Below are 21,164 nucleotides of genomic sequence, written 5' to 3' on the forward strand. Positions count from 1 at the left end.
GTTCACCACCAGCTCCTGGAGCCATGTTTACTGCCCCAACTCTAGGAAGCAGTAGTAAACATCTTGTAGCTATGCTATGCTTTTCACCCTACAACCATGCTCTCAAGCCCACAGGCAGCTGGTGGGATACTCTTTACTGTATCACATCTAAGAGACTGAAGGAATCTACCATGTGTTCCAGCCCATGACAATAGGATGCCAGTTCAATCTCTCAGGCAGTTGTCTGGACATGTGTCTATGTGAAATGGCCAGCATTGAGAGATTAGGATGCTGAATGTGACTCGTTTTTTTTTTTTGTTGTTGTTGTTGTTTTTTTTTTTTTTATTTTTTTTATTTTTTTTTATTTTTTTTTTCACTTAGAATCTTTAGAAAGCTTTAAAAAGTCTTATGTGGACCCATTAACGAGGTTGGGTGGCATTTGTAGCTGGAGGTTTCTCATCCCTTCTGGTCCTGCACCTGCTTTTAAAATAACCATTCAGAGGTTTAATATTAATTATAATAGTTTGCCCCATGACTTGGGTATAGCTATGCCCAGGTTTTATGTTTAAATTAGCACATTTCTATTAGTTTATGTTTAACCATGAGGTTCATGACTTGTTACCATACTTCTTGCTTCTCTGGTGGCTATTGGCATCTCCTTAGTGCTGGTCTTTTTCTTCCAGTAAGCCTGCTTGGATTTCCCACTGGCTTCTTTATTCTGCCTGGCTGTGGGCCAAATCAGCTTGTTTATTAACCAATGGTAATAAAATATATTCACAGCATACAGAGAGAATCTCATATTACATGTCAGGAATTATGCTCATGTATCTTATTCAAGTATAATAATGAGAAAATACAGTAGAAATCAACAATGACTTTCCACACTATCACTTGTGTCAGACATTTAGTCTTTATTTATTTATTTTTGCTTAAAAAATTTCACCTCCTCCCCTCCTCCCATTTCCCTCCCCTTCCCCCATCCCCCCCCCCTCTCCAGTCCAAAGGGCAGTCAGGGTTCCCTGCCCTGCGGGAAGTCCAAGGTCCTCCCCCCTCCATCCAGGTCTAGGAAGGTGAGCATCCAAACAAACTAGGCTCCCACAAAGCCAGTACATGCAGTAGGATCAAAACCCAGTGCCATTGTCCTTGGCTACTTGGTCAGCCCTCCTTGTCTGACACATTCAGAGAGTCCGGGTTGTTCACATATACCATCAGTCCCAGTCCAGCTTGCTTTGGTGAGTTCCCATTAAATCAGCCCCACCGTCTCAGTCGGTGGGCGCACCCCTCGCGGTCCGGACTTCCTTGCTCATGTCCTCCCTCCTTCTACTCCTCATTTGGACCTTGGGATCTCAGTCCAGTGCTCCAATGTGGGTCTCTGTCTCTAGCTTCATCCATCGCCAGATGAAGGTTCTATGGTGATATGTAAGATATTCATCAGTATAGCTATAGGATAGGGCCATTTCAGGCTCCATCTCCTCATCTGCCCAAGGATCTAGCTGGGAACATCTCCATGGACACCTGGGGACACCTCTAGCATCAAGTCTCTTGCCAACCCTAAAAAGGCTCCCTTAATTAAGATATATACTTCAGGCTGGAGAGATGGCTCAGTGGTTAAGAACACTGGCTGCTCTTCCAGAGGTCCTGAGTTCAATTCCCAGTACCTACATGGTGGCTCACAGCCATCTGTAATGAGATCTGGTGCCTTCCTCTGACCTGCAGGTGTACGTGCAAGCAGAATGCTATATACATAATAAATAAATGAATCTTTTTCAAAAAAAGATATATACTTCTCTGCTCCCTTCCTCCATCCCAACCATCCCATTCCACCTTCTCACTTTTTTCTCCTCATCTCCCCTTACCCCCACCCCACCCCCATCCCAAGTTTCCAATTTTTGCCTGGCAATCTTGTCTACTTCCAATATCGAGGAGGATAACTATATGTTTTTCTTTGGGTTGACCTTCTTATTTAGCTTCTCTAGGATCACGGATTATGGGCTCCATGTCCTTTATTTATGGCTAGAATCCACTTATGAGTGAATACATCCCATGTTCATCTTTTTGGGTCTGGGTTACCTCACTCAGGATAGTGTTTTCTATTTCCATCCATTTGCATGGAAAATTCAAAATGTCATTGTTTTTTACCGCTGAGTAATACTCTGATGCGTACATATTCCACACTTTCTTTATCCATTCTTCCATTGAGGGGCATCTAGATTAGTTAGATGGAGTATAAAAAGGTGGACATCCTGGAAAGGAGAGCATTGTTCTAAATAGCAGAGGATGAAGTGCAAAGTGGAGGATACTGGATGTGTGAAACTCCCCGTTTTATAGTTCAGACAATACAGATGAGATTTAAATTTCAAAAGTTTTCATTGATGTATATTACATATTTGAACTAGAAATAATGACATAAGACAACATGTTAATTGGTTTTGCTTGTGTTTCCACACTGTGTTCATAAATTAAAACAAGATAATAACTTATTTATAAGAAATTATTATTTAACAATTAATAATATTTTAAAACTAAATGTCTGGATGTCACTCCACTCTTTCCACATCATCTCTTAATTGTCCGCCAATTCCAGTCCTTTTTCTCCATACTCTTTTTCAACCTGACCTTATCATTTGTGTTCCCATTTAACCAGATAGGCAGAAATGAGAAACAACCTAGATATCCCTCAACCAAAGAATGGATAGAGAAAATATGGTATATTAATACAATGGGGTATTACTCAGCTGAAAAAAAAAGAAAAAAACATGAAATTTGCAGAGAAAAGGAGAGAACTCTTAAAGATCATCCTGAGCAGGCAACCCAGACCAATATAGTCAGACATCATATGTAATGAATGATTTCTTTTCTTAATGACTGCCATTCTGATTGTCATTGTATAGAATCCATATTCAGTAAAAGTTCATTTTTAAGATGCTTTTATCTAAAAGTTATTTTGGGTTGTAAAGCAAAACACATGACTTTCAATTTGTCTTCTAACATCCACAATCTGAAAAATTAAAGTCAGTGAGTGAGCACACCTCCAACTGGAGTCTGCAACAACTCCATCGTCTCCTACCAAGCCTTCCCATAAGCAGTTTCGTCCCATTGTTTCACATTGTTGTGATTTTTGAGATTTTTAGCCATTTCCAATTAGGTTTCTATATTTATGTTCTCCATTGTTTCTAGTGACAAGGGAATATGTCCATTCTCTATGGCTTTTCCATGAATACTCTCTGTTTAAAGCATTGTCACACTGGTAAAACTGATAGTAGTATTGTTCATAAACCAAATGTTAATAAATATTCAATGTTAGACACCCAACTGTATATAACATATTATGACATTATCATGAAACCTCTGTGAAAAAGTAGAGTCAGTACCCACCATAAATGGCAAATCTGAGGAGAAGGTCTCCAGCAGACATTTCATAAGTCAGCACATTTATGAGGAATGTGTAAACCCTGGTCTTAGAGAAGAGTCATGTAAATAGAAGTGCAGAGAACAGGGGTAAGATATTGGGGAAAGGAAAACACATGTCAGTTTTGCTTTTATGAAAATTTCTATTGATCATCAATAAAAGATTAGCAAATACTGTTAGTAACTTAAGAATATTAATATAATAGATGCATATCTTCTCAATACATTGACAACTAAGTGGTAAATGTACCCATAGAACGATATGTGTATATTGCAAAATATAGGTGGATTAGAAGTTTCAAATATTTTGTTTTCCTCTCCCTGTGTTTATAAATTATTTCTTACAGCCCATTGATTTTGTGCAGAAGCACATACAATTTTTATAAAGGAACTGTTAGAATATGCTGGTACCATACTATGGACTTTTAGAGACACAGTTTGTAATTGGGACTTCAACTCCAGCATCATTCTCAGTACAAATAACTCCTACATCTAAGTGTCCTTAAATCTGAACCATGAGCCATTTCTTACTGTGCCAGGATCAGGGGAGGAGATTTTAGTGTGAACTCAGACACAAACCTTCATAGACAGGAGCTCAGAAACAACAGAGACCTATAAGAACTACTGAAGCTACTTGTAATAAACAGGTGCCACTGATATTATAGACAGTTTTGAATTTCTATCGTGATTTTTTTATAAACAAGCCCATGTCTGTTTACATTTTAAAATATATGCTTTCCCTTCCTGTTCAAAAAATCTTCTAGAGTACATTCGCTTTCTTATATTTTATGACAATTACCATATGCTTAATGTCTAAGAAGCATATCATTATTTACAAATGGAACATCTAAGATAACCATTTGTCACTTGTTATCAGATGAAATGAACATATAAATCACTTTTCATGTTTTTCCACAATGTCTATAATTTTAAGACTTGATTATGATAGGTTTAGTTGGAAACTACGGGGAAATTTAAATAATCTGAAAATCATTCTATTTATGTCCTCTCATGGTGAATAAAATACAGATCTTCCATGAATGAATGTTATTACCACAAATAGATTGGAAGGTAAGTTGACTATTCTCTCCAGATTCCAATGCTTTAACAAGGTAGAAGTAATTAACATTTTTCACACAATGCATATTTAAAATTTTGATCCTTCTAAAGATTATTTTACAACCCAATTTCCCATATAATGATTCCACTGGAGGTGTTTCTTGTATCCCCATCTTGTTGAAAAGTCTGAGTGACCAAGGTGCACCTGCGAGGTGATATGACAACAGAGTTCCTTGTCACACTTTTCTGCTTTTTGCTAGTGCTTTTTGTAAACATTTCCTGCATGATTGCTGAAGTGGAACTCTTTATTGCTGCTGAATATAAGAAAGCTTGAATGTTTTATGTCTGATTTAGATTAGCATTAATGGAGAAGTGAAGTTTGGTGTTGGTCCAGTGTTAAGAATTACATGTTTTAGGAATTTGGAAAAGGAAAAGGCAATCTCCTGGTTCAGGCATAAGCCTTCTCTGAATAGTATTCTAGTGATCTCAGAGTTATATAAAGAAATTTTGAAAAAAAAGAAATTTTGGAGAACAAGGAGGCTATAGAATATAGGATTCATGAGATGAAGACAAGCACAGCTCAGTGAACAACACAGTATAAGGTGAAAACCAAGGATTCTACAGCCTGTTCCCCAATCACAGGAAAAAGAGCAGCCCACATTGGTGCCAGTGACCTATGATGACCTCAGTGAACCTGAATATTGAGCACACTTTGGATTCCAGGGTTCCATGGAATTACTTTTTGATATCTTCCGGGTATATTGAAGAAAAGAGATAAATGTATGATCAATGTTTAATGAATTGGAAATGAGATTTTTTGGCTAGTATTTGGGAAAATAATTTTTCAACAATGAGATTGCTACATTTGATACAATCCGTGTATCCGCCAGTACTTACTTACCAAGTTAAGGTTTCCTGAGTATGGTCAGTGAGTACTGAATTTCAACCAGCTCAGTATGAAGCAGCCACAGCAAGAAAGAAGCTGTAACAAGTTAATTGCTAACAATCTAAATTTTTACACTCGTTTTTAGAATGATAAGTGTATAAAATAATAATAATATTAAAAGTGTATTGGTAAGTTCAGTGACATGCCAACCTGCAGGGTGCTCAAGTCCAGCAGAGGGCGCAATGGAGCCAACAATCAACAAGACAGAAATGAGGAATGGAGGTGATTCCAGAGACTCTGGGAACTCACTCCTTAAAGTCTATTAGCTGAACAATACATGTTACAATTGATAAGTGATGTCTCAAATTTTCAAACCCAGTAAAAATTCATTGTTAAATATTACACCGATATTTTCTCATTTATTTCATTAAGATTTATTTATTTTTTGAATATATACAAGTATTTTTTCCAAAAATATATTATGAACTAATTCCATTCCCAACTCCTCTTAGAACATTACCATGTTTCTATCACTAAATTCCACAATCTTTGTTTCTCTTTATAGAAAGAAAACAAATAGACTAAAAGAAAAAAAGGTCACCAGATACTAATAGCTAAAACCTTCTGGAAAAGCGAATATTAATTTCTTTTACATGAAAAACGATTAGAAATTCTCCTAAGTTAGGAGTTTTGGGAATTTCCATCACATTATTCTTATCACTGCCATCACCTATAAGTCAGTTTTGTAACCAAGAAGATTAAATGTCTCAGGTTGTGATTCTGTTTTTAAATTAAGAGATTAGGCCTTGGTATTATGTCCACAGGGTCTGCACAGGTCTCCAGAATATATACTTCCTCAAACAGGGTGAGAATTTGGACCTCAGCATTCTGTTGCCTGATACAGGTCTCCATCTACCTGCTTCTTCCCCATCTGGACTAGGTACTTATGTAAGAAATAATATCCAAGCCTCATGGATATACAAAACATGTGGGTCTATGATGGTAAATAGAGGGATGTCCACATCCAACAACAGATTTTGATCAGTGTCTTCTCCAGAGTCACTGAGTACACATGCCTTCACCATGGAATGGAGTTGGATTATCTTCTTTCTCATGGCAACGGCTACAGGTAAGTGGTTCCCAGTTCCAGACTTGAAGGGGGTCCACACACGCATTTAACAGTGACATCCACTCTGCCTTTCTCTCCGCAGGTTTCGACTCCCAGGTCCATCTTCAGTGATCAGAAGTGATCTGGGGCTGAGCTTGTGAGGCCTGGTATCTTGGGGAATTTGCCCTGTAAGACTTCTGGCAACACATTAGCTACTATATGCTCTGTGTGAATCAGTAACCCGGGCAGAGCTTGAAGTGAATTGGAAGAGCTCATCTTGGAAATGGAAGTGTCCTTTATGAATAGAATTTCCAAGGCAAAGCCACCCTTATTGTAGGCAGATCCTCCCAAAAAGCATACATGGCGCCCAGCAGCCTGACATCTGTGGACTCTGTAATCTCTTATTGTGCAAGACACAGTGTGGCGACTACATGGTGAGTCTGTCAAAACCCAGGAAAAGCAGGAAGTTTAGGTGACATTGAAGATTAGCGTGGATACAATATCAGACACAGTCATTCTGAGTGTCTATTTTTGGCCATTTCTTCACATTCCTGTACGGTGTTTCTCAACATTTCAAAAGCACAGCAGAAAATGAAGACAGGCTGATTCTGGATGTCCTGTACTGTCCACTATACCTTGACAAGATCTTTATCAGTTAATATCTTAGACATGCTTCTGCTTTAGAGAAACAAACAAACAAACAAACAAAAAATAAACCCAGCAAACTCTGGCATAGAAAACATCATATATGATCCATATATACTTTAAAGCCAAGAGTTTAGAACTGTATTTGGAGTAAATGAGAATATACTATGATATGAATTCCTCTAATAAAATACAAGTTGAAAATATCAGGGCAAATTAAGACCCCTTTCAAATTTCAGTTTGATGTATCTGTATACCACATATTTTATTGGAAGATTTCCCCATAGTTTTATGGGAAATCATTTTAGGATTCTGACCTGGGAATGTAAAGGCTAGTTCAAGTTATGAGGAACCCTGCATACTCATTTCCCTGTTTTCTGAAATTGGATTGTCTTTATCTCGAATACTAGATTGACATTGATTGAAATTAAATGGACGTCATTGTGTGATGGAGGTGGGTCATCTTTCTATCTGTTTTTTCATTGGTTAAGTAATAAACTGCCTTGGCCCCTTTAATAGGACAAAAATTAGGTAGGTGGAGTAAACAGAACAGAATGCTGGGAGAAAGAAGCTGAGCAAGGAGTCGCCATGATTCTCCCACTCCAGACAGATGCAGGTTAAGATCTTCCTGGTAAGCCAGCTAGTGGGGCTACACAGAATATTAGAAATGGGTTAGATCAATATGTAAGAGCTAGCCAATAAGAGGCTGGAACTAATGAGCCAGGTGGTGTTCAAAAGAATACAGTTTCCATGTAATTATTTCGGGGCATAAGCTAGCCATGCGGGCGGCCAGGTGCCGGGGATGCAGCCCCGCTGTTCATATTACAACAGAGTGGCACCCAACGTGCTAATGAACTCCACGTAAAACCTGAGAGGGCTTAAAAAGGACACAGAGAGAATTTAAGACAGCTTTTTGCTGTTTGAGGGTTGCTTGCGGCAAAGAAATTGTCCTGACTCAGCAACAGGAAAAAACTGGCTGTTTTAAAATGCCGGCTTTCTGGGCTGTGCCGCCATTGCGATCTCTGTTTGGCTCCTGCTGGAGACAGAGCTTTTGAATGGAGTATTTGGAGTAAAGTGCTATGGCTTGCTTGATGGCAATGTGGACTGCTGTGTGCCTGGAACTGTGTGTGGCTCAGGGGCACCAAATGGCTCTGAGGCAGGAGGGCTCAGCTCCGCCATGCTGAACTGTGCTGGTCTCAGGCAGGAACTATCATAATTACCATAATAACAGCGCAGTTAAGGTTTCGACTGGGCTGGACACACACAGGCAATACCGTATTATCTGTACATGGTGCAACTTAAGTTTTTAAGAAGTGCTTAACATTTTAAGAAATGCTCCTGGATAGTAAAAAAATTACAGATTCACAAAAGAACTGATTCAGACACTGTTGGATGAATGTACGTAGGCTTGAGAGAGAGAAAATATATATATATAAAGAATAAAGTTAATGTCTTAAAAAAAGGGTAAAGTCTTTAAAGAGACAGAGTACAGATAGTTATAGATTAAAAGAAATAAAGAAAAATAAGCCACGTAAAAATGGAAAATTCACAGAGAGTCTGGATACTTTGTATTATTGTGTTTTCTTTAAAATTTTTGACTGTAAAGGAGCTAAGTACAGAGAGATATTTCATTATATGGGCTGCCAAGCTAAACCAGAATGGATATAAGGGTATTATGATTTCAGAATATGGTACTAAGGATATGATGCTTTGGAGAGGGTCTTCTTTTGTTCTCACAGAGGATGCGACCCTGTGGATTTCTTCTATCCCAATATGGTATGATAGACCACGCCCTCCTGAAAGGTTACTGTGAACACCTTCAGAAAATTACCTCACTCAACTGCCGACTGAGATGACCCTGACACACAGGTTACACCATGAAAGATCTGAATACAGCGCCCCCATTCAGCAGGAAGATGTTTGGAGAGAAAAAACTGCACCCATATTCCCGAATATTGTTTATAACTGTTCTTTTACATTTAAAGGGGGAAATGATATAGATATGAATAATTTGCATTGGTATGGATTATAAGGTCAATTTTGTTATATGTATATGCATATTTCTAATATTGATTAAGGTATTGTGATTGTATAGTTCATTTAAAAATGTAACGTATATAGGTTGTTAATGGATAATCATCAATAATAGTCAGGCTTGTAGTCATGTTAGTTAGATTTTCTAGATGTGTATAGATATATTTCAGTTAGATAGGCATTCTTCATATCTTTCAAAGGCTACAGAATATGGCATTTAAATGTTTCAATAACTTAGGACTGTTCATGACAATGAGACACGTCTGCTCCTGACAGCACAAATCTACTTCAAGAGGAAGATGGGCATCGAAGAGGCTCCTTATGGAGTTTGATAGCCATTTGGTCAAGAAACTGCTCTTGCCTGGACTATTGCATAAACTGGACACAGGGAACCCTCAGAGAGAGGACTACTGAACTTGCCTAAAGGTGAGATGGTCTTTCAGGGTTCCTGACTCATGAAAGAGTCTGCGAGACATTCTGCAGGACACAGCAAAAGTGACTGAACTGTCTTTGGAATTTCCTGCTTGATGAAAATGTCTGCTGGATACTATTGGCCTGAAGGCTGAAGATGGATGCCCCAAAGGTACAGAGGAACTTTGAGAGACTGTCCAGGCAGCGAGATGACTCTGTCATTTCTAGAGTTTTGGATTTCTTGTTTACTTAGGTAATATTATATCCTTCTGGAGTCTTTGATGGAGTTGAAGAATGGATAGATAGTTATAGTTTTCCTTAGTTATGATAAGAGATAAAATAGATATAAATATTGTAACTGTAATTCTTGCTTGATAACTGTTATATGTAATTTTACTATGTCAAAGTGAACGCCTTTCTTTTTTGTTTAAACAGAAAAAGGGGAAATGATGGAGGTGGGTCATCTTTCTATCTGTTTTTTCATTGGTTAAGTAATAAACTGCCTTGGCCCCTTTAATAGGACAAAAATTAGGTAGGCGGAGTAAAAAGAACAGAATGCTGGGAGAAAGAAGCTGAGCAAGGAGTCGCCATGATTCTCCCACTCCAGACAGATGCATGTTAAGATCTTCCTGGTAAGCCAGCTCGTGGGGCTACACAGAATATTAGAAATGGGTTAGATCAATATTTAAGAGCTAGCCAATAAGAGGCTGGAACTAATGAGCCAGGCGGTGTTTAAAAGAATACAGTTTCTTTGTAATTATTTCGGGGCATAAGCTAGCCATGCGGGCGGCCGGGTGCCGGGGATGCAGCCCCGCTGTTCATATTACAACAATTGTGTAGTGCACTAGTCCCACAAACATACACAAATAAACATACACATACAATCAGAAGCAATAAGATCAACATGGGACTTTTATTAATTTTTGGCTCTGTCATAATTTTGACAAGTCTGAAATCAAATATTTCTGATGATGTATGTTTCTTAAATTTTGTTTTTTTTTAAATAGGAGAATTCACATATACATTGGCTATAAAATGGCTGAATTTCCAGAGCAGAAATAATACTTCTATTGTTAACATGCCTACAATCTGGCTATTTTGATTAAGACAATAAAAAGAAAAAGAAAAATGAAAGCAACGCAGTGGACACTGGGATTCTCTGGTATACACAGTTTTATTTTATGTAATTATATGTTTATGCAATTATTATCTATTTATTGTCTCAAATAATAGTGTAAACTGTTGTGTAAACAAGAACCTGCAACTAGAAAACCCAATTTCTTTCCCATCTCACATTGTTCCTCTAACATACATGAACACCCCCAGGTTGAATATAGATCAGAGTGTCTGTTTTCCTGCCACTGCTTTTATTTTCCTCCTGAAATTTATTCTCACAGTTCATCATTATCCTTCCTTATCTTCCAGGCTTTTTCCAGTCCAGCAGATCACATGATAGTCAGGAAATTTCTCCTGCACCAAGAAGAACTGAACAGAAATTTCTTATCTTTTACAGCCTAATGCCTTTCTGTACAACATGTCAATAACATCAAGAACTCTCCTGTTGAAATACAAATTACAAAGTCAAGACAGGAATTAAAGACAGGTTCTCTTATCTAGGAATTCTGGGTAACCATCAGCTTGAAGACTAAGAATGGTATGAATGGAGGGTTATTGTTAGATTTGAACTGGGTAGACCCATGCAGGATTCATAGGGCTGACTTTTGCAGGAATAAGCTATCATTCTCAATAAGAGCCGCAGCTTCCATCCTTCATAGAATTGTGCCTTGTGCATACTCTAATACATCACAGTAACACAAGATTTCTAGGACAGCCTAACTCACCTACACAGGATTGCTGAGAGAATATAAAAGTGGCTACAAACTTTTCAAAACAATCACTACATGGGAGGGAGATCAATCAATTGAAGATCCTGTTCTGTCAAACAAAAAAAAAAAAGCAAAACACATTCAGATATTGTTTGTTGTGAATTTCAAATGATATAAAGTCCATATGAACAATACCATTGCTAAATATTTTTTTGCCATAAGGCAGCATAAATTAAAACCAAAATAAACAAAGTATGATGCACATCCTAAGGTGCAGGGTCAGAAAGGCCAGCAGTGGTGTTTCCTGACACTAGGCAGAGTTTACTCCTCTCATTTAATTACATACAGGGCCCAGGAGACCATCTCCTATGGCAGTTAATACCCTCTCCTATAATGATACAAGACCTGAATGGAGAAGTTCAGTTAGTTCCTAGAATGTATGACACACTCCTGGGAATGTTACAATGTCAGAAACGATCCAGTTAAAGGCCCTCTCAGTCACCATAAAGAAAGTTTATCTCAGTGTAGAATTACTCTATTGTAAATCGAAGTCCTGACCCTTTTGGCTCCTATGGAGCTAATTTTAAAAATCTTCATGCTTAGACTCAATCCCAATTAGTATAGAGTGTCATGTCCTAGGGAGGTGTTAGTACTGGTTAGATGAAAGTTAATCAGATCTGGACCCTATAGTGGAGGGTCTAGAATATTCTTAACCTTTGGAACTCACAGATATGTTTCCTTTATTACTATTAAGTTGTTTAATAACACTGATCTGTTATACAGGAGTGCTACAACTTACACAGCCAATACCAGACTAGCAATAAATATTAATAGACAAGTTCAAATTTTAGAAATTATTTACAGAAAAATCATAGCCTATGAAACATACATATCACTGTTTTTCAATACTGGATATCAAATTTGAGGCATTTTTAAGAATCAGCACTAAGCTGCACCATTGAAAACCATTTCTTCAATATCATATATGAATTCAACATTCAACAAAATTTGTTAATCCTTCTAAACCAATTCCCACATCCAACTTTCATTTCATATAAAATTCATGAATTTTTAAATTTTAGTAACATTTACAAGTCTCTTCTCCCTCTATCTCTGTCTTCATTGTGTGTGTGTGTGTGTGTTTGCCTACGTCTATCATATTGATCTTAGTTATAGCTACTTATATGTACATATGTGTAAATCAGTCTAATTGAGTGATAAAGGGTACTGCCTGCTCTTCCAAATTTCCTGAGTTCAATTCCCAGCAACCACATGGTGGCTCACCAGCATCTGTGATGAAATCTGGTTCTCTCTTGATGAAGAGTCAGCTGTACTTATCAACTGAGGCAATGAAACCCAATATGGATAAATTCAACAGAACTGCCATATATGAGTTACCCATTGATTTTGTACAGAAGCACATACAATTTTTATAAAATAACTGTTAGAATATGCTGGTACCATACTATGGACTTTTGGAGACACAGTTTGTATTTGGGACTTCAACTCCAGCATCATTCTCAGTAGGGATAACTCCTATAGCTAAGTTTTCTTAAATCTGAACCATGTGCCATGTCTTACTGTGCCAAGAACATGGGAGGAGATTTTAGTGTGAACTCAGACACAAACCTTCTTAGGCTGGAGCTTAGAAACAGCAGAAAACCTTAAGAACTACTGAAGCTACTCAAAATGAACAGGTGCCACAGATATTATAGGCAGTTTTGAATTTCTTCATGTGATTCCTTATAAAAAAGCACATGTCTGTTTACATGTGAGAATGTTTTTTCCTTCCTGTTCAAAAATCTAGAGTACATTTGCTTTGTTATATTCTATGACAATTAATATTTTCTTAATGTCTAACAAGCATATCATTATTTCCAAATGGAACATCTAAGATAAGAACTGGACTCTCTGAGCATGGCGGACAATGAAGGCTGACGAGAAGCCAAGGCAATGGCACTAGGCAAGAAATGGCTCCATAGGTAAAATGCTTACCATCAAATCTGTTGACCTAAGTTCAATCCCAGGACCCACATAGTAGAGGGAGAAAACCAATTCTTATCTCTAGATGTCACAGATACCTCAATGTCTCCGGGTAAAGGAGCTGTTGATTCTACATGGCACTGCTGTGTAAGCCCTGTCAAGCATCACTCTGATCTGACATTTACACACGAATGACAGAATCAGTTTGTTCATCTCAACAAAAGCTGAACCTTCATCTAGCTATGGATGGAGATAGAGACAGAGACCCACACTGGAGCACCGGACTGAGCTCCCAAGGTCCTAATGAGGAGTAGAAGGAGGGAGAACATGAACAAGGAAGTCAGGACCACGAGGGGTGCACCCACCCACTGAGACAGTGGGGCCGATCTATTGGGAGCTCACCAAGGCCAGCTGGACTGTGACTGAAAAAGCATGGGATAAAACCGGACTCTCTGAACATGGCGGACAATGAGAACTGACGAGAGGCCAAGGACAATGGCACGGGGTTTTGATTCTACTTCATGTTCTGGCTTTGTGGGAGCCTAGACAGTTTGGATGTTCACCTTCCTAGACCTGGATGGAGGGGAGAGGACCTTGGACTTTCCACAGGGCAGGGAACCCTGACTGCTCCTGGGACTGGAGAGGGAGGAGAAGAGGTGTGGGGGAAGGGGGAGAGGGGCGGGAGGAGGGGGAGGGAAATGGGAGGTGGGGAGGAGGCAGAAAATTTTTTTTTTTCAATAAAAAAAAAAAGAAGAAGAAAAGAATTTGTCACTTGTTATCAGATGAAATTAACATAAAAATCTCTTTTCGTGTTTTTCTACAATGTCTGTAATTTTAATAGATGATTATGATAGGTTTAGTTGGAAACTACTGGGAAATTTAAATAATATATCATTTTTTTATTTCCTTGAATAATTGTTATTATCACAGATAGGTGGGAAGGTAAGTTGTCTATTCTTTCCAGATTCCAGTGTTTTAATGCTCTAACAATGTAGAAGTAATTAACATTTTTCACACAATGCATATTTAAAGTTTTCATCCTTCTAAGGATTACTTTACAACCCAATTTCCCATATAATGATTCCACTGGAGGTGTTTCTTGTATCCCCAACTTGTTGAAAAATCTGAGTGACCAATGTGAACATGCCAGGAGATATGGCAACAGAGTTTTCTACCACAGTTTTCTGCTTTTTGGTAGTGCTTTTTTTTTGTAAACATTTCCTGTATGATTACAGAAGTGAAACTCTTTATTGCTGCTGAATATAGGAAAGCTGGAATGTTTTATGTCAGAGTTAGATTAGCATTAGTGGAGAAGTAAAGTAAAATAAAGAAGTAAAGTTAAGAATTACATATTTTAGGAATTTGTAAAAGGAAAAGAGACTCACCTGGTCCAGGCTTGAGCCTCCTCTAGATAGTAATATAGTGATCTCAGATTTATATTAAGAAATTTTGGAGAACAAGGAGGCTATAGAATATAGGATTCCTGAGATGAAGACAAAGACAGCACAATTAAAAAAAAAACAGTGTACAGTAAAAACTAAGGAATCTACAGTCTGTTCCCTAATGACAGGAAAACCAGCAGTCCACATTGGTGCCAGTGACCTATGATGAGCACAGCAACCTGAATGTTGGGCACACTCTGGATTCCAGGAGTCAATGGAATTACTTCTTGATATCTTCCACGTATAATGAAGAAAAGAGATAAATGTATGATCCATGTTTAATGAATGTGAAATGAGACTTTTCAGCTTGTATTTGGGAAAATAATTCTTCAACAATGAGATTACTACATTTGATACAATCCGTGTAACTGCCAGTACTTACTTACCAAGTCAAGGTTTCCTGAGTATGGTCAGTGAGTACTGAATTTCAACCAGCTCAGTATGAAGCAGCCACAGCAAACAGAAGCTGTGACAAGTTTATTGCTAACAATCTAAATTTTTATACTTTTTGTTTTTAGAATGATAAGTGTATAAAATAATAAGAATATTAAAAGTGTCTTGGTAAGCTCATCAACATGCCAACATGCAGAGTGCTCAAGACCAGCAGAGGGCACAATGGAGCCAACAATAGACGAGACAGAAATAGGAATGGAGGGGATTACATAGACTCTGTGGACTCACTCCTTAAAGTCTATTAGCTGAACAATACATGCTACAATTTATATGTGATATCTCAAATTTTCAAACCCAGTAAAAATTCATTGTTAAATATTGCACCAATGTTTACTCATTAATTTCATTAAGATTTATTTATATTTTGAATATTTACAAGGTTTTTTTTCAAAAAATATGTTATGAACAAATTCCATGCCCAACTCCTCTTAGAACATTACCATGTAATGTAATCCACACTAAATTCCACAATCTTTGTTTCTCTTTATAGAAAGAAAACAAATAGACTAAAAGAAAAAAGTCACCAGATACTAATAGCTAAAATCTTCTGGAAAAGCAAATATTAATTTCTTATACATGAAAAACGATTAGAAATTCTCCTAATTTAGGGGTTTTTGGGAATTTCAAGTCACATTATTCTCATCATTACCATCAGCTCTAAATCAGTTTTGTAACCAAGAAGACCAAATGTCTCAGGTTGCGATTCTGTTTTTAAATTAAGAGATTAGGCCTTGGTATTATGTCCACAGGGTCTGCACAGGTCTCCAGAATATATACTTCCTCAAACAGGGTGAGAATTTGGACCTCAGCATTCTGTTGCCTGATACAGGTCTCCATCTACCTGCTTCTTCCCCATCTGGACTAGTACCCAACTGGTACTTATGTAAGAAATAATATCCAAGCCTCATGGATATACAAAACATGTGGGTCTATGATGGTAAATAGAGGGATGTCCACATCCAACAACAACTTTTGATCAGTGTCCTCTCCAGAGTCACTGAGTACACATGCCTTCACCATGGAATGGAGTTTGAGTATCTTCTTTCTCATGGCAACAGCTATAGGTAAGTGGTTTCCTAGTTCCAGACTTGAAGAGGGTCCACACACACATTTAACAGTGACTCCGTTCATCTTTCTCTCCACAGGTTTCCACTCCCAGGTCCATCTGCAGTGATCTGGGGCTGAGCTTGTGAGGCCTGGTACCTTGGGGAATTTGCCCTGCAAGACTTCTGGCAATACTTAACTACTATATACACTGTGTGAATCAGTGACCGGGGCAGAGCTTGAAGTGAATTGGAAGAGTTCATCTTGGAAATGGCAGTACTCTTTATGAACAGAAGTTCCAAGGCAATGCCACCCAGATTGTAGGCAAATCCTCTAGAAAAGCGTACATGGAGCTCAGCAGGCTGACATCTATGGAGTCTGTGATCTCTTACTGAGCAAGAAAATGTGATACAACTACATGGTGAATCTGTCAAAAGCCTGGAGGACCAGAAAGTTGAGATGACATCAAAGATTATCCTGGATAAAATATCAATCATTCTGAGTGTCTATTTTTGGCCATTTCTTCACATTCCTGTATGGTGTTTTTCAACATTTCAAAAGAACATCAGAGAATTTAGATAAGCTGATAATGGATGTCGCTTATAGTCTACCATACCTTGACACAATATTTATCAGTCAATATCTTAGACATGCTTCTGCTTTAGAGAAACAAAATATAGCAAACTCTAACATAGCAAACTTTGACATCGTATTATATTATCAATATATTCTTTAAAGCTAAGAGTTTAGAACTGTGTTTGGAGTAAATGAGAATATACTATAATATGAATTTCTCCTGTAAAATCAAAATTATCAGGGCAAACTAAAACCCTTTTCAAAATTCAATTTGTTCAGTTCAGTGCCCCATTTTTTAAATTGGGTTAATTATCATTTTAAAGTCTACTTTCTTGAGTTCTTTATATATTTTGGAGATCAGATCTTTGTTACGGGGTTGGTGAAGATCTTCTCCCAGTCAGTAGGTTACCTTTTTGCCTTAGTGACAGTGTCCTTTGCTTTACTGAAGATTCTCAGTTTCACTGAACAGAGAATTCTTAACAGAAGAAGTTCAAATGGCCAAAAGACACTTAAGGTCATGCTCAACCTCCTTAGCAATCAGGGAAATGCAAATCAAAACAACTTTGAGATACCATCTTACACCTGTCAGAATGGCTAAAATCAAAAACACCAATGATAGGCTTTGCTGGAGAGGTTGTGGAGTAAGGGGTACACTCATCCATTGCTGATGGGGATGCAAACTTGTACAACCACTTTGGAAATCAGTGTGGCAGTTTCTCAGGAAATTTGGGATCACCCAACCCCACGACCCAGAAATACCACTCTTGCGAATATACTCAAGAGATGCCCTATCATATTACAAAAGCATTTGTTCAACTATGTTCATAGAAGCATTATTTGTAATAGCCAGAACCTGGAAACAACCTAGATGCCCTTCCATGGAAGAATGGATGAAGAGAGTGTGGAATATATACATATTAAAGTACTACTCAGCAGTAAAATACAATGACATCGTGAATTTTGCATGCAAATGGATGGAAATAGAAAACACTATCCTGAGTGAGGTAACCCAGACCCAAAAAGATGAACATGGGATGTACTCACTCATACTTGGTTTCTAGCTATAAATAAAGGATATTGAGCCTATAATTCCTGATCCTAGAGAAGCTAAATAAGAAGGTGAACCCAAAGAAAAACATATAGTTATCCTCCTGTATATTGGAAGTAGACAAGATTGCCAGGCAAAAATTGGAAACTTGGGGGTGGGGTGGGATGGGGTTAAGGGGAAATGGGGAGAGAAAAGTGAGAAGGAAAGGAAGGGGAAAGGATCCAAAGGAAGGGTGGATATGGGAGCAGGAAAGCATATATCCTAATTAAGGGAGCCATTGTAGGGTTGGCAAGAGATTGACTCTAGAGGGACTCACAGGTGTCCAGGGAGATGTCCCCAGTTAGTTCCTTAGGCAGCTGAGGAGAGGGAACCTGAAATAGCTCTATTCTATAGACATACTGATGAATATCTTGCATATCACCATAGAACCTTCATCTGGCGATGGATGGAGATAGAGGCAGAGACCCACATTGGAGCACCGGACTAAGCTCCCATGGTCCAAATGAGGATCAGAAGGAGGGAGAACATGAGCAAGGAAGTCAGGACTGCGAGGGGTGCACCCACCCACTGAGACAGTGGGGCTGATTTATTGGGAGCTCACCAAGGCCAGCTTGACTGGGACTGAAAAAGCATGGGTTAAAACCAGTCTCTCTGACAATGAGGGTTGATGAGAAGCCAAAGACAATGGCACTGGGGTTTGATCCTCCTGCATGAACTGGCTTTGTGGGAACCTAGCCTGTTTAGATGTTCACCTTCCTAGACCTGGATGGAGGGGGGAGGACCTTGGTCTTCCCACAGGGCAGGGAACCCTGAGTGTTCTTTGAACTGGAGAGGGAGGATGAAAGGAATGGGGGGAGAAGGAGAGGGGGAAGGAAATGGGAGGCTGGGAGGAGGCAGAAATTTTTTCAATAAAAAAAATTCAATTTGATGTACCTGTATACCACATACTTTGTTGGAGGTTTTCCCCATAGTTTTATGGGAAGTCATTTTACCTTTCCTCATAAATATAATTTTATATAATTATTAATAATTAATTCCAATCCTGACTTGCTTTGGGGGACAATAATCAAATTTCTTATTGTTTTATAATTAAGATGTACCTACATGTCATTCTGTGGAGTGTACACATGTGGAGTCTCCTACTTTGAAAACATTTTGTACCCTTGCTCAGAAGACAGAGGGCCAGAGGCGTAGGATTCCAACCTGGGAATGTAAAAGACTAGTTAAAGTCATGAAGAGCCCTGCATGCTCATTAACCTGTTTCCTGAAATATCGTTGTTAGTACTAGTTAGATGGAATTTAATCAGATTGGGACCCTATAGTGGAGGGTCTAGAATACTCTTAACCTTTTGGAACTCATAGTTATGTTTCCTTTATTACTAGGAGCAGAAGGAGGGAGACCATGAGCAAAGAAGTCAGGACCATGAGGGATGTGTCCACCCGCTGAGACGGTGGGACTTATCTAATGGGAGATCACCAAGGTCAGCTAGACTGGGACTGATGGAGCGTGTGATCAAACCAGACTCTCTGAATGTGGCTAACAATGAGGGCTGTCTGAGAAGCCAAGTACAATGGCACTGGGTTTTGATTCGACTGCATGGATGGGCTTTGTGGAAGGCTCATCTGTTTGGATGCTTACTTTCCTAAACCAGGATGGAGGGGGTATGACCTTGTACTTCCCACAGGTCAGGGAACACTGACTGCTCTTAGGACTGAAGAGGGAGGGGGAGAAGGAGACGGAAAAGGGTGACGGAAATGGGCAGAGGGAAGGGGGTATAAATTTTTAGTAAAATACTAAAGCTTTGAAAAAAAGAAAAAAATAAAATAAATAAATAGTTTAAAAACACTGACCTCATACAGGAATGCTACATCTTACACAGCCAATACCAGACTAAATATTAATAGATGAGTTGAAATTTTAGAAATGATTTACAGAAAAATCATAGCATATGGTACATACTTATCACTGTTTTTCAATACTGGATATCAATGTCCAGGCATTTTTAAGAATCAGCACTAAGCTGCACCTTTGCAAACCATTTCTTCAATATCATAACTGGATTCAAAATTCATAAAAATTTGCTAATCCTTCTGAACCAATTCCCACATCCAACTGTCTTTCCATATAAAATTCATTAATTTTTAAATTTTAGTTAACATTTACCAGTCTCTCTTCCCTCTATCTCTGTCTTAATTATTTTGTGTGTGTTTTTGCCTCTGTCTATCATATTGACTTCAGTTATAGCTACTTATATGTACATATATGTAAAGCAGTCCAATTGAGTGGTTAAGGGTATTGCCTGCCCTTCCAAATTTCCTGAGTTCAATTCCCAGCAACCACATTGTGGCTCACCAGCATCTGTGATGAGATCTGGTTCTCTCTTGAGGAAGAGTCAGCTGTATTTATCAGCTTAGGCAATGAAACCCAAACTGGACAAATTCAACAGAAACACAATATATGAGCTACCCGTGCATGCTTCAGCATTGGCAGGGCATACCATCATTTTCAATTTTTTTTTTTTTTTTTGCTTTTTCGAGACAGGGTTTCTTTGTGGTTTTGCAGCCTGTCCTGGAACTAGCTCTTGTAGACCAGGCTGGTCTCGATCTCACAGAGATCCGCCTGCCTCTGCCTCCCGAGTGCTGGGATTAAAGGCGTGTGCCACCACCACCCGTCTCATTTTCAATTTTTCAACCTATCAGGGAGCTCTTCCCTGAAGAAACCTGATTCTTCCTCTCTCAAAAGCTGTTGATTAACTGTAGCTCTTCATTTAGGGGTGAGGAACAGAGAAGTTTCCTCCTGTGGATTGGTATCTAGTTTAGGCTTCAATATAGTCATGATTTTATGGGTGCAGCATTCCTGCTCCATCTAGAAAGTACTTTTTCATAATTACATCCTGGTTCTCTAAATTTTACAATAGTTCTGTGTCTTCTTCCGGACTTTCCCTGAGACTTTCGTATATGATTTGTATTGAAGATATATCTACTGTAAATAGTCATCACAGCACCACCTTTTCTCTGCATGTTACCTAATATGAATCACTGCAATAGTCTTCATGTACAAATAAAAACAAGAACTTTATTAATGTGCATGTTAGAACTTTTTTCTGACAGTATAAGTTCTCAGAACACAGTTAAAAATATATTAGTGACTTTCAAGCAGAAGTTACTAGAGGTCGAAACAGTTTGTGGCTGGTTTGCTGTTTATCCTTTTACTTTAGTACCATGTAAGCAGAAAACCTTTTGCTGGTATAACCAATCAATC

Source organism: Chionomys nivalis, chromosome 10, assembly GCF_950005125.1.
Source record: "Chionomys nivalis chromosome 10, mChiNiv1.1, whole genome shotgun sequence".
In the NCBI taxonomy this organism is placed as follows: Eukaryota; Metazoa; Chordata; class Mammalia; order Rodentia; family Cricetidae; genus Chionomys; species Chionomys nivalis.